At 41.9% G+C, this 10,898-nt stretch overlaps 4 non-coding genes across 4 annotated transcripts; all 4 read left to right on the top strand.

Moving 5' to 3' along the window:
• On the top strand, window positions 1-160 carry LOC136519140 (U1 spliceosomal RNA). Its single transcript, XR_010774703.1, has one exon. It is a non-coding gene; the product is annotated as a U1 spliceosomal RNA (small nuclear RNA).
• Window positions 161-3,999: 3,839 nt separating this feature from the next.
• LOC136519234 (U1 spliceosomal RNA) lies at window positions 4,000-4,159 on the top strand. Its single transcript, XR_010774791.1, has one exon. It is a non-coding gene; the product is annotated as a U1 spliceosomal RNA (small nuclear RNA).
• A 3,529-nt stretch (window positions 4,160-7,688) lies between these two features.
• LOC136519152 (U1 spliceosomal RNA) lies at window positions 7,689-7,848 on the top strand. The gene has a single exon (XR_010774714.1). It is a non-coding gene; the product is annotated as a U1 spliceosomal RNA (small nuclear RNA).
• Window positions 7,849-9,703: 1,855 nt separating this feature from the next.
• LOC136519319 (U1 spliceosomal RNA) lies at window positions 9,704-9,863 on the top strand. The gene has a single exon (XR_010774868.1). It is a non-coding gene; the product is annotated as a U1 spliceosomal RNA (small nuclear RNA).
• Window positions 9,864-10,898: the final 1,035 nt, after the last annotated feature.

Genomic DNA, 10,898 nt, shown 5'->3' with positions numbered 1-10,898 from the left:
ATACTTACCTGGACGGGGTCGACGGGCGATCACGAAGGCCCGTGGCCTAGGTCAGTGGCCTGCATTGCACTTGGCGGGTGCGCTGGTTTACCATCTCCCCAAGTGGGAGAGTGGACGTCATAATTTGTGGTAGAGGGGGTACGCGTTCGCGCGGCCCCTGCCAATTTCAAAGAATTAAACTTTGGTCCCTGGGCTCAGATAAACACGTAAACTTTTGGCCCCGAGTGGTTTCTTGTTTGCGGCTCTGCTGGCCCTGAGTTAATTTGTGGTAGAGGGGGTACGCGTTCGCGCGGCCCCTGCCAATTTCAAAGAATTAAACTTTGGTCCCTGGGCTCAGATAAACACGTAAACTTTTGGCCCCGAGTGGTTTCTTGTTTGCGGCTCTGCTGGCCCTGAGTGGTTTCTTGTTTGCGGCTCTGCGGGCGGGATCAGATAGAGTGCAAATAAACTTGGTATTGAGAAGCGTACATTTAATATATATATATATATATATATATTTATATTTATATATACAAACTTTTAAAAATTCTAAAATAAATGTTTGGGTCGAGTGCATAAGGTACAAACAATGCCTTTTTAGGAAACTCATATAAAAAAATAAACTTTTAAAAAACGCCTTGTAAAACTTAGCAAGGCTGGAAATTTAGCTTTCCCTTTTAGTTTTGGATGCACAAGTTCTATTCCAATCCACTTCAATACATGTGGATTGAAGTGTATACATAATACACATGTATCTTCAATCCACATGTGTCGGAGTGGATCTAAATGGGACTCAGTTTAATTCTATTTCAATTCACTTCAACACATGTGGATTGAAATGAATACATACGACCTAAATATACTTTGTCGGTATTAACATTTAAAACATATGTAAACTAAAAATGCGCCGGATTTGTCTATCAACTCCATACAAGAGTTTGTCGATTCCTCACAAAGAATAGACTCTGCGTTTCATTTCCAATGAATTGCCAGGATAGTTAACACCATGGGTGGTGAAGCCCCAGCAGCCGGCGGCCCGCCGCCCTCTGCTCCGCATCCCCTCACCCTCCGGGTTTTATTTGCCCCCTTCCCCGTCTTATTTTTTTCTTGTGCCCACGCCAACGCCACTATTTGAGACTGCTGAACATGGTTTCAGCCTTAATGATTTAGCAAGTTCGTGGGCTGTTGTAGGGGTTAGTAGACTTTGTGCTAGGTTGTGTCCTTTGTTGCATTTTCTGACTTTGGTTGGCACACTATGCCTTAAACAGTGCCTTCAAGCATGATTTCTGCGACTGATAAGCTGGCTGGTGCTGTTTTGTTGTGAGAGAAAAAACACGGTACCATGGCTGATTAACCAGGCTGATAAGTTCGATTTAAGGCTGGACAGGTGAGCAGCATGAGAGAAAAGGTTATCGAGAAGAGAGAAAACTTGTTCGGGATGGTAGACACGAGGAAAGAAATTGGCAAGAACGATTCAAAACCAATTATTATTTTTTGTTTGGCAAATTTTTCTACAAGACGTCTAATTTCAATGGAATCGACTGTTTCATACCGGCAACTCTAATATTTGCGAGGTACCATTATGAAATCGTGGTAGTTTACCCGAAGAAATGCTATTTAATTTAGGGGTGATGGCAACATTTTGGGGTTAAATGCTATTTAATTTAGGTGCCCATATCAGCTAGGCTGAGGCGGACACATATCTTGGGCTAAAATCCTACTAAGTGATAAAGAAGATAAGCTACGCACTCCACCTAATTAAAGCTACGAACGCTTAGATCGATCGGTACAAGAGCTGAAGAGCATTCAATTTCTTTCTTTTCCCCCTACGAAGAAAGTTTAACAAAGTTCCATTCTCTACGAATACCGTACCGATACTTGCAGTCATTGTACATAATAAAGAAAGAAAAAAGAGAAAAAAAGTGAGACTCAGTTTGCTCTAACCAATACACACACTCTCACTCAATTACAACTTTTTTCTTGAAACAATGTCACTCAATTACAACTCATAGTCACCTATCAACCTTTTGTTACAACGGACTCCGGACGCTGCTCGCACAGGGAGCAAGCGAACGGCTAGTGTGTCATGCTCGCGAGCGAGCGCACCAACAGTGGGCCCGCGCCGCCCCGAACGTTGCCCACGCCGCCCGAACGTCGTCCGCGCCGCCATCCGCTTCCCACGTGCATCCCATGTACAACACCCGATCTACTTTTGAAACATCCAGATGTAACAGTTGCAACGTACAAAAAAACACAGATGAAACACTTGAAACAAACGTCTGAAACACTTGCGAAAACGTCTGAAAAATATTTGAAAACCATTGCAAACATATACAACATCCTGATGAAAAACTTGCAAACATATGTATGAAACACTTGAAACATATGCTTGCAACATGCATGCATATGTAACATCTAGATCTACTTTTGCAACATCTACATAAACAGCTTGCAACATTCATCTAGAATAGATAAAACATTTGAGATATACACTTGAAACATACATGCATAGCCATTACAACATGTGCAACATCCTGATCTACTTTTGCAACATCGATATGCAACTCTTGCAACATGCCTCTCAAACTTCTGAAACATTTTGAATTGTACATTTGCAATATGCATTGTATCCCGGTGCGGCCTCCTCCGCCGTGTTCATCGGGGCGCCGGAGCGTCGCAGCCGTAGCAAGAGGCGAGGCGAGAGGGCTTCCGCACCAGGACCCGACGCTTCTCCTTCCGCTGGTGGCGTTGTGAGCGTCGTTGGGCGGGCGCGGAACAGAAACAGGCTTAGCGGTAGGAGTTAGCGGTAGGAGCAGTAGGTTGAGCGGGTATCTATTATATATATTAATACAACAGTGCTAAAAGGAGCCTTCATATTTGCGGCAAGGGTCAAAAAATTACTGAGATTAATCAGAAATAGGATAAAAATATGCACCGTTGGATTTTATGATGATCTAATGGTCTAGATTAACTTGAGAAATCCAACGAGCTAATACCGAAGAATCCATATCGAATACGAGTTAATATATGTAGCTAGATTTGTTAACCGAAGAATCCATATCAAATATGAGTTAATATATAGCTAAAGTTGGAAACTAAAAATATGAAAATTTAATTTGATTTCCATACAATTAGTTCCATGAGAACTATAACAAAAGGAAACTTATTATGATTTGTGTTGTTGGCTTGATAATTCGACCTTGCTTTAGACAAGGGAAAAAGCCACATGTATCAGTTTTTTTTTTTTGAGAAACAGCCACATGTTTTAGTTAATAATAACTAATATAATAAAGGAAGGAATGACCCAGAATGTGTGTTTTTGCGCTGTTCTTATTGCGGTGATTTTTAAAAAAAAAAATCTAATGTTGCAACGCATATATAGTACATAAACCCTATTAAGAAATAATCTTGGACTTGTTCGCTTCAAGTTCAGGTTGTGGTTTCACCCATTCTCAAAGTCGGTAGCAGCATGTGTAAATTTTCTTACCTTTTTTTTTGAAAAAAAATCTCGCACTTATACCACGGGAGCATGTAGCTACAGATTTATATCAAAGCTTATATGATATAAGCCTCGAAAACTATTTCCATGCCTTTTTCTTTTTTGAGGAACAACTACTCCCATGCCTAACCGAGCCCATGTTTAAGGAAGGAAGACAGCTACGGAGCCTAGGAGATCCATTGCAGCCCGCATTCTGACTGTTTCCTGTTGGCCCAATCTTAAAGGCCCATATACGTCTCATGTCTCGGAAGCCCACGAGAAGTCTGAGAACTTAGGCCCCGTTCGCTGGTCTGAATTTTGGCTGAAACTGGCTGAAAAACACTGTTCCGGCTGAATTGTTGTGAGAGAATAACACTGTTCCGGCTGAAAAAACAAGCCGAACAAGCCAAATTTAAGACAAGCGAACGGGGCCTTAGCGGCAGAGCATGGTAGGACGCTTTGTTTAGCACCACCTCGCCAGCCGAAGCTGGATGCGCCGCGAGCTCCCGCTATAAGACGAGCGCCCCGGGCACCCTAGCTCCATACTTACCTGGACGGGGTCGACGGGCGATCACGAAGGCCCGTGGCCTAGGTCAGTGGCCCGCATTGCACTTGGCGGGTGCGCTGGTTTACCATCTCCCCAAGTGGGAGAGTGGACGTCATAATTTGTGGTAGAGGGGGTACGCGTTCGCACGGCCCCTGCCAATTTCAAAGAATTAAACTTTGGTCCCTGGGCTCAGATAAACAGGTAAACTTTTGGCCCTGAGTGGTTTCTTGTTTGCGGCTCTGCGGGCGGGATCAGATAGAGCGCAAATAAAGTTGGTATTGAGAAGCGTACATTTAATTAATATATATATTTATATTTATATTTATATATACAAACTTTTAAAAAATCTAAAATAAATGTTTTGGTCGAGTGCATAAGGTACAAACAATGCCTTATTAGGAAACTTATATCAAAAAAATAAACTTTTAAAAAGTGCCTTGTAAAACTTAGCAAAGCTGGAAATTTAGCTTTCCCTTTTAGTTTTGGATGCACAAGTTCTATTCCAATCCACTTCAATACATGTGGATTGAAGTGTATACATAATACACATGTATCTTCAATCCACATGTGTCGGAATGGATCTAAATGGGACTCAGTTTAATTCTATTTCAATTCACTTCAACACATGTGGATTGAGATGAATACATACGACCTAAATATACTTTGTCGGTATTAACATTTAAAACATAAGTAAACTGAAAATACGCCGGATTTGTCTATCAATGCCATACAAGAGTTTGTCGATTCCTCACAAAGAATAGACTCTGCGTTTCATTTCCAATGAATTGCCAGGATAATTAACACCATGGGTGGTGAAGCCCAGCAGCCGGTGGCCCGCTGCCCTCTGCTCCGCATCCCCTCACCCTCCGGGTTTTATTTGCCCCCTTCCCCGTCTTATTTTTTTCTTGTGCCCACGCCAACGCCACTATTTGAGACTGCTGAACATGGTTTCAGCCTTAATGATTTAGCAAGTTCGTGGGCTGTTGTAGGGGTTAGTAGACTTTGTGCTAGGTTGTGTCCTTTGTTGCATTTTCTGACTTTGGTTGGCACACTATGCCTTAAATAGTGCCTTCAAGCATGGTTTCTGCGACTGATAAGCTGGCTGGTGCTGTTTTATTGTGAGAGAAAAAACACGGTACCATGGCTGATAAATCAGGCTGATAAGTTCGATTTAAGGCTGGACAGGTGAGGAGCATGAGAGAAAAGGTTATCGAGAAGAGAGAAAACTTGTTCGGGATGGTAGACACGAGGAAAGAAATAGGCAAGAACGATTCAAAACCAATTATTATTTTTTGTTTGGCAAATTTTTCTACAAGACGTCTAATTTCAATAAAATCGACTGTTTCATACCGGCAACTCTAATATTTGCGAGGTACCATTATGAAATCGTGCTAGTTTACCCGAAGAAATGCTATTTAATTTAGGGGTGATGGCAACATTTTGGGGTTAAATGCTATTTAATTTAGGTGCCCATATCAGCTAGGCTGAGGCGGACACATATCTTGGGCTAAAATCCTACCAAGTGATAAAGAAGATAAGCTACGCACTCCACCTAATTAAAGCTACGAACGCTTAGATCGATCGGTACAAGAGCTGAAGAGCATTCAATTTATTTATTTTCCCCCTACGAAGAAAGTTTAATAAAGTTCCATTCTCTACTAATACCGTACCGATACATGCAGTCATTGTACATAATAAAGAAAGAAAAAAGAGAAAAAAAGTGAGACTCAGTTTGCTCTAACCAATACACACACTCTCACTCAATTACAACTTTTTTCTTGAAACAATGTCACTCAATTACAACTCATAGTCACCTATCAACCTTTTGTTTCAACGGACTTGCTAGCGTCCGGACGCTGCTCGCACAGGGAGCAAGCGAACGGCTAGTGTGTCATGCTCGCGAGCGAGCGCACCAACAGTGGGCCCGCGCCGCCCCGAACGTTGCCCACGCCGCCCGAACGTCGTCCGCGCCGCCATCCGCTTCCCACGTGCATCCCATGTACAACACCCGATCTACTTTTGAAACATCCAGATGTAACAGTTGCAACGTACAAAAAAACACAGATGAAACACTTGAAACAAACGTCTGAAACACTTGCGAAAACGCCTGAAAAATATTTGAAAACCATTGCAAACATATACAACATTCTGAAAAACTTGCAAACATATGTATGAAACACTTGAAACATATGCTTGCAACATGCATGCATATGTAACATCTAGATCTACTTTTGCAACATCTAGATAAACAGCTTGCAACATTCATCTAGAATAGATGAAACATTTGAGATATACACTTGAAACATACATGCATAGCCATTACAACATGTGCAACATCCTGATCTACTTTTGCAACATCGATATGCAACTCTTGCAACATGCCTCTCAAACTTCTGAAACATTTTGAATTGTACATTTGCAATATGCATTGTATCCCGGTGCGGCCTCCTCCGCCGTGTTCATCGGGGCGCCGGAGCGTCGCAGCCGTAGCAAGAGGCGAGGCGAGAGGGCTTCCGCACCAGGACCCGACGCTTCTCCTTCCGCTGGTGGCGTTGTGAGCGTCGTTGGGCGGGCGCGGAACAGAAACAGGCTTAGCGGTAGGAGTTAGCGGTAGGAGCAGTAGGTTGAGCGGGTATCTATTATATATATTAATACAACAGTGCTAAAAGGAGCCTTCATATTTGCGGCAAGGGTCAAAAAATTACTGAGATTAATCAGAAATAGGATAAAAATATGCACCGTTGGATTTTATGATGATCTAATGGTCTAGATTAACTTGAGAAATCCAACGAGCTAATACCGAAGAATCCATATCGAATACGAGTTAATATATGTAGCTATATTTGTTAACAGAAGAATCCATATCAAATATGAGTTAATATATATAGCTAAAGTTGGAAACTAAAAATATGAAAATTTAATTTGATTTCCATACAATTAGTTCCATGAGAACTATAACAAAAGGAAACTTATTATGATTTGTGTTGTTGGCTTGATAATTCGACCTTGCTTTAGACAAGGGAAAAAAGCCACATGTATCAGTTTTTTTTTTTGAGAAACAGCCACATGTTTTAGTTAATAATAACTAATATAATAAAGGAAGGAATGACCCAGAATATGTGTTTTTGTGCTGTTCTTATTGCGGTGATTTTTTAAAAAAATTTCTAATGTTGCAACGCATATATAGTACATAAACCCTATTAAGAAATAATCTTGGACTTGTTCGCTTCAAGTTCAGGTTGTGGTTTCACCCATTCTCAAAGTCGGTAGCAGCATGTGTAAATTTTCTTACCTTTTTTTTTGAAAAAAATTCTCGCACTCATACCACGGGAGCATGTAGCAACAGATTTATATCAAAGCTTATATGATATAAGCCTCGAAAACTATTTCCATGCCTTTTTCTTTTTTGAGGAACAACTACTCCCATGCCTAACCGAGCCCATGTTTAAGGAAGGAAGACAGCTACGGAGCCTAGGAGATCCATTGCAGCCCGCGGTCTGACTGTTTCCTGTTGGCCCAATCTTAAAGGCCCATATACGTCTCATGTCTCGGAAGCCCACGAGAAGTCCGAGAACTTAGCGGCAGAGCATGGTAGGACGCTTCGTTTAGCACCACCTCGCCAGCCGAAGCTGGATGTGCTGCGAGCTCCCGCTATAAGACGAGCGCCCCGGGCACCCTAGCTCCATACTTACCTGGACGGGGTCGACGGGCGATCACGAAGGCCCGTGGCCTAGGTCAGTGGCCCGCATTGCACTTGGCGGGTGCGCTGGTTTACCATCTCCCCAAGTGGGAGAGTGGACGTCATAATTTGTGGGAGAGGGGGTACGCGTTCGCGCGGCCCCTGCCAATTTCAAAGAATTAAACTTTGGTCCCTGGGCTCAGATAAACAGGTAAACTTTTGGCCCTGAGTGGTTTCTTGTTTGCGGCTCTGCGGGCGGGATCAGATAGAGCGCAAATAAACTTGGTATTGAGAAGCGTACATTTAATTAATATATATATATATATATATATTTATATTTATATTTATATATACAAACTTTTAAAAATCTAAAATAAATGTTTCGGTCGAGTGCATAAGGTACAAACAATGCCTTATTAGGAAACTTATATCAAAAAAATAAACTTTTAAAAAGTGCCTTGTAAAACTTAGCAAAGCTGGAAATTTAGCTTTCCCTTTTAGTTTTGGATGCACAAGTTCTATTCCAATCCACTTCAATAGATGTGGATTGAAGTGTATACAAAATACACATGTATCTTCAATCCACATGTGTCGGAGTGGATCTAAATGGGACTCAGTTTAATTCTATTTCAATTCATTTCAACACATGTGGATTGAGATGAATACATACGACCTAAATATACTTTGTCGGTATTAACATTTAAAACATAAGTAAACTGAAAATACGCCGGATTTGTCTATCAATGCCATACAAGAGTTTGTCGATTCCTCACAAAGAATAGACTCTGCGTTTCATTTCCAATGAATTGCCAGGATAGTTAACACCATGGGTGGTGAAGCCCCAGCAGCCGGTGGCCCGCTGCCCTCTGCTCCGCATCCCCTCACCCTCCGGGTTTTATTTGCCCCCTTCCCCGTCTTATTTTTTTCTTGTGCCCACGCCAACGCCACTATTTGAGACTGCTGAACATGGTTTCAGCCTTAATGATTTAGCAAGTTCGTGGGCTGTTGTAGGGGTTAGTAGACTTTGTGCTAGGTTGTGTCCTTTGTTGCATTTTCTGACTTTGGTTGGCACACTATGCCTTAAATAGTGCCTTCAAGCATGGTTTCTGCGACTGATAAGCTGGCTGGTGCTGTTTTATTGTGAGAGAAAAAACACGGTACCATGGCTGATAAATCAGGCTGATAAGTTCGATTTAAGGCTGGACAGGTGAGGAGCATGAGAGAAAAGGTTATCGAGAAGAGAGAAAACTTGTTCGGGATGGTAGACACGAGGAAAGAAATAGGCAAGAACGATTCAAAACCAATTATTATTTTTTGTTTGGCAAATTTTTCTACAAGACGTCTAATTTCAATGAAATCGACTGTTTCATACCGGCAACTCTAATATTTGAGAAACAGCCATATGTATTAGTTAATAATAACTAATATAATAAAGGAAGGAATGACCCAGAATGTGTGTTTTTGTGCTGTTCTTATTGGGGTGATTTTTTTAATTTTTTCTAATGTTGCAATGTATATATAGTACATAAACCCTATTAAGAAATAATCTTGGACTTTTTTCGCTTCAAGTTCAGGTTGTGGTTTAACCCATTCTCAAAGTCGGTAGCAGCATGTGTAAATTTTCTTACCTTTTTTTTGGAAAAAAAATCTCGCATTCATACCACGGGAGCATGTAGCTACAGATTTATATCAAAGCTTATATGATATAAGCCTCGAAAACTATTTCCATGCCTTTTTCTTTTTTGAGGAACAACTACTCCCATGCCTAACCGAGCCCATGTTTAAGGAAGGAAGACAGCTACGGGGCCTAGGAGATCCATTGCAGCCCGCGGTCTGACCGTTTCCTGTTGGCCCAATCTTAAAGGCCCATATACGTCTCATGTCTCGGAAGCCCACGAGAAGTCCGAGAACTTAGCGGCAGAGCATGGTAGGACACTTCGTTTAGCACCACCTCGCCAGCCGAAGCTGGATGCGCTGCGAGCTCCCGCTATAAGACGAGCGCCCCGGGCACCCTAGCTCCATACTTACCTGGACGGGGTCGACGGGCGATCACGAAGGCCCGTGGCCTAGGTCAGTGGCTCGCATTGCACTTGGCGGGTGCGCTGGCTTACCATCTCCCCAAGTGGGAGAGTGGACGTCATAATTTGTGGTAGAGGGGGTACGCGTTCGCGCGGCCCCTGCCAATTTTAAAGAATTAAACCTTGTTACATGGCCTCAGATAAACAGTTAAACTTTGGGCCCCGAGTGGTTTCTTGTTTGGGTCTCTGCGTGCGGGATCATATAGAGCGCAAATAACCTTTGTAATGAGAAGCACACATTTAATTACTATATATATATATATATAAACTTTTTAAAAATTTAAAATAAATGTTTCGGTCGAAGGCATTAGGTACATACAGTGCCTTTTTAGGAAACTTATATAAAAATGAACTTTTAAAAAATTCCTTGTAAAACTTAGCAAAGCTGGAAATTTAGCGGCTTAGTTTTCCTTTTAGGGCATAAGTTCTATTTCAATTCACTTCAATACATGTGAATACATGTGGATCTTCAATCCACGTGTGTTGGACTGTATTTGAATGGAACTCAGTTTAGCTCCACTTCAATATACTTTAACACATATGGATTGAGATGAATACATACCACCTAAATGTACTTTGTCGGCATTAACATTTAAAACATAAGTAAACTGAAAATACGCCGGATTTGTCTATCAATGCCATACCGGAGTTTGTCGATTCCTCACAGAGAACAGACTCTGCTTTTCATTTCCAATGAATTGCCAGGATAGTTAACACCATGGGCGGTGAAGCCCCAGCAGCCGGCGGCCCGCCGCCCTCTGCTCCGCATCCCTCACCCTCCGGGTTTTATTTGCCCCCTTCCCTGTCTTATTTATTTTCTTGTGCCCACGCCAACGCCACTATTTGAGACTGCTGAACATGGTTTCAGCCTTGATGATTTAGCAAGTTCGTGGGTTGTTGTAGGGGTTAGTAGACTTTGTGCTAGGTTGTGTCCTTTGTTGCATTTTCTGACTTTGGTTGGCTCACTGCCTTAAATAGAATGCCTTTAAGTTGTTCGGCTCATGGTTTCTACGGCTAATAAGTTGGCTGATGTTGTTTTATTGTTAGAGAAAAACACTGTATTATAGCTGATAAGCCAGACTGATAAGTACAATTTAAGGCTGGACAGGTGAGGAGCATGGGAGAAAAGGTTACTGA

This window comes from Miscanthus floridulus, chromosome 17, assembly GCF_019320115.1.
Source record: "Miscanthus floridulus cultivar M001 chromosome 17, ASM1932011v1, whole genome shotgun sequence".
Lineage (NCBI taxonomy): Eukaryota > Viridiplantae > Streptophyta > Magnoliopsida > Poales > Poaceae > Miscanthus > Miscanthus floridulus.
This window is presented reverse-complemented; position numbering and strand designations above follow the sequence as displayed.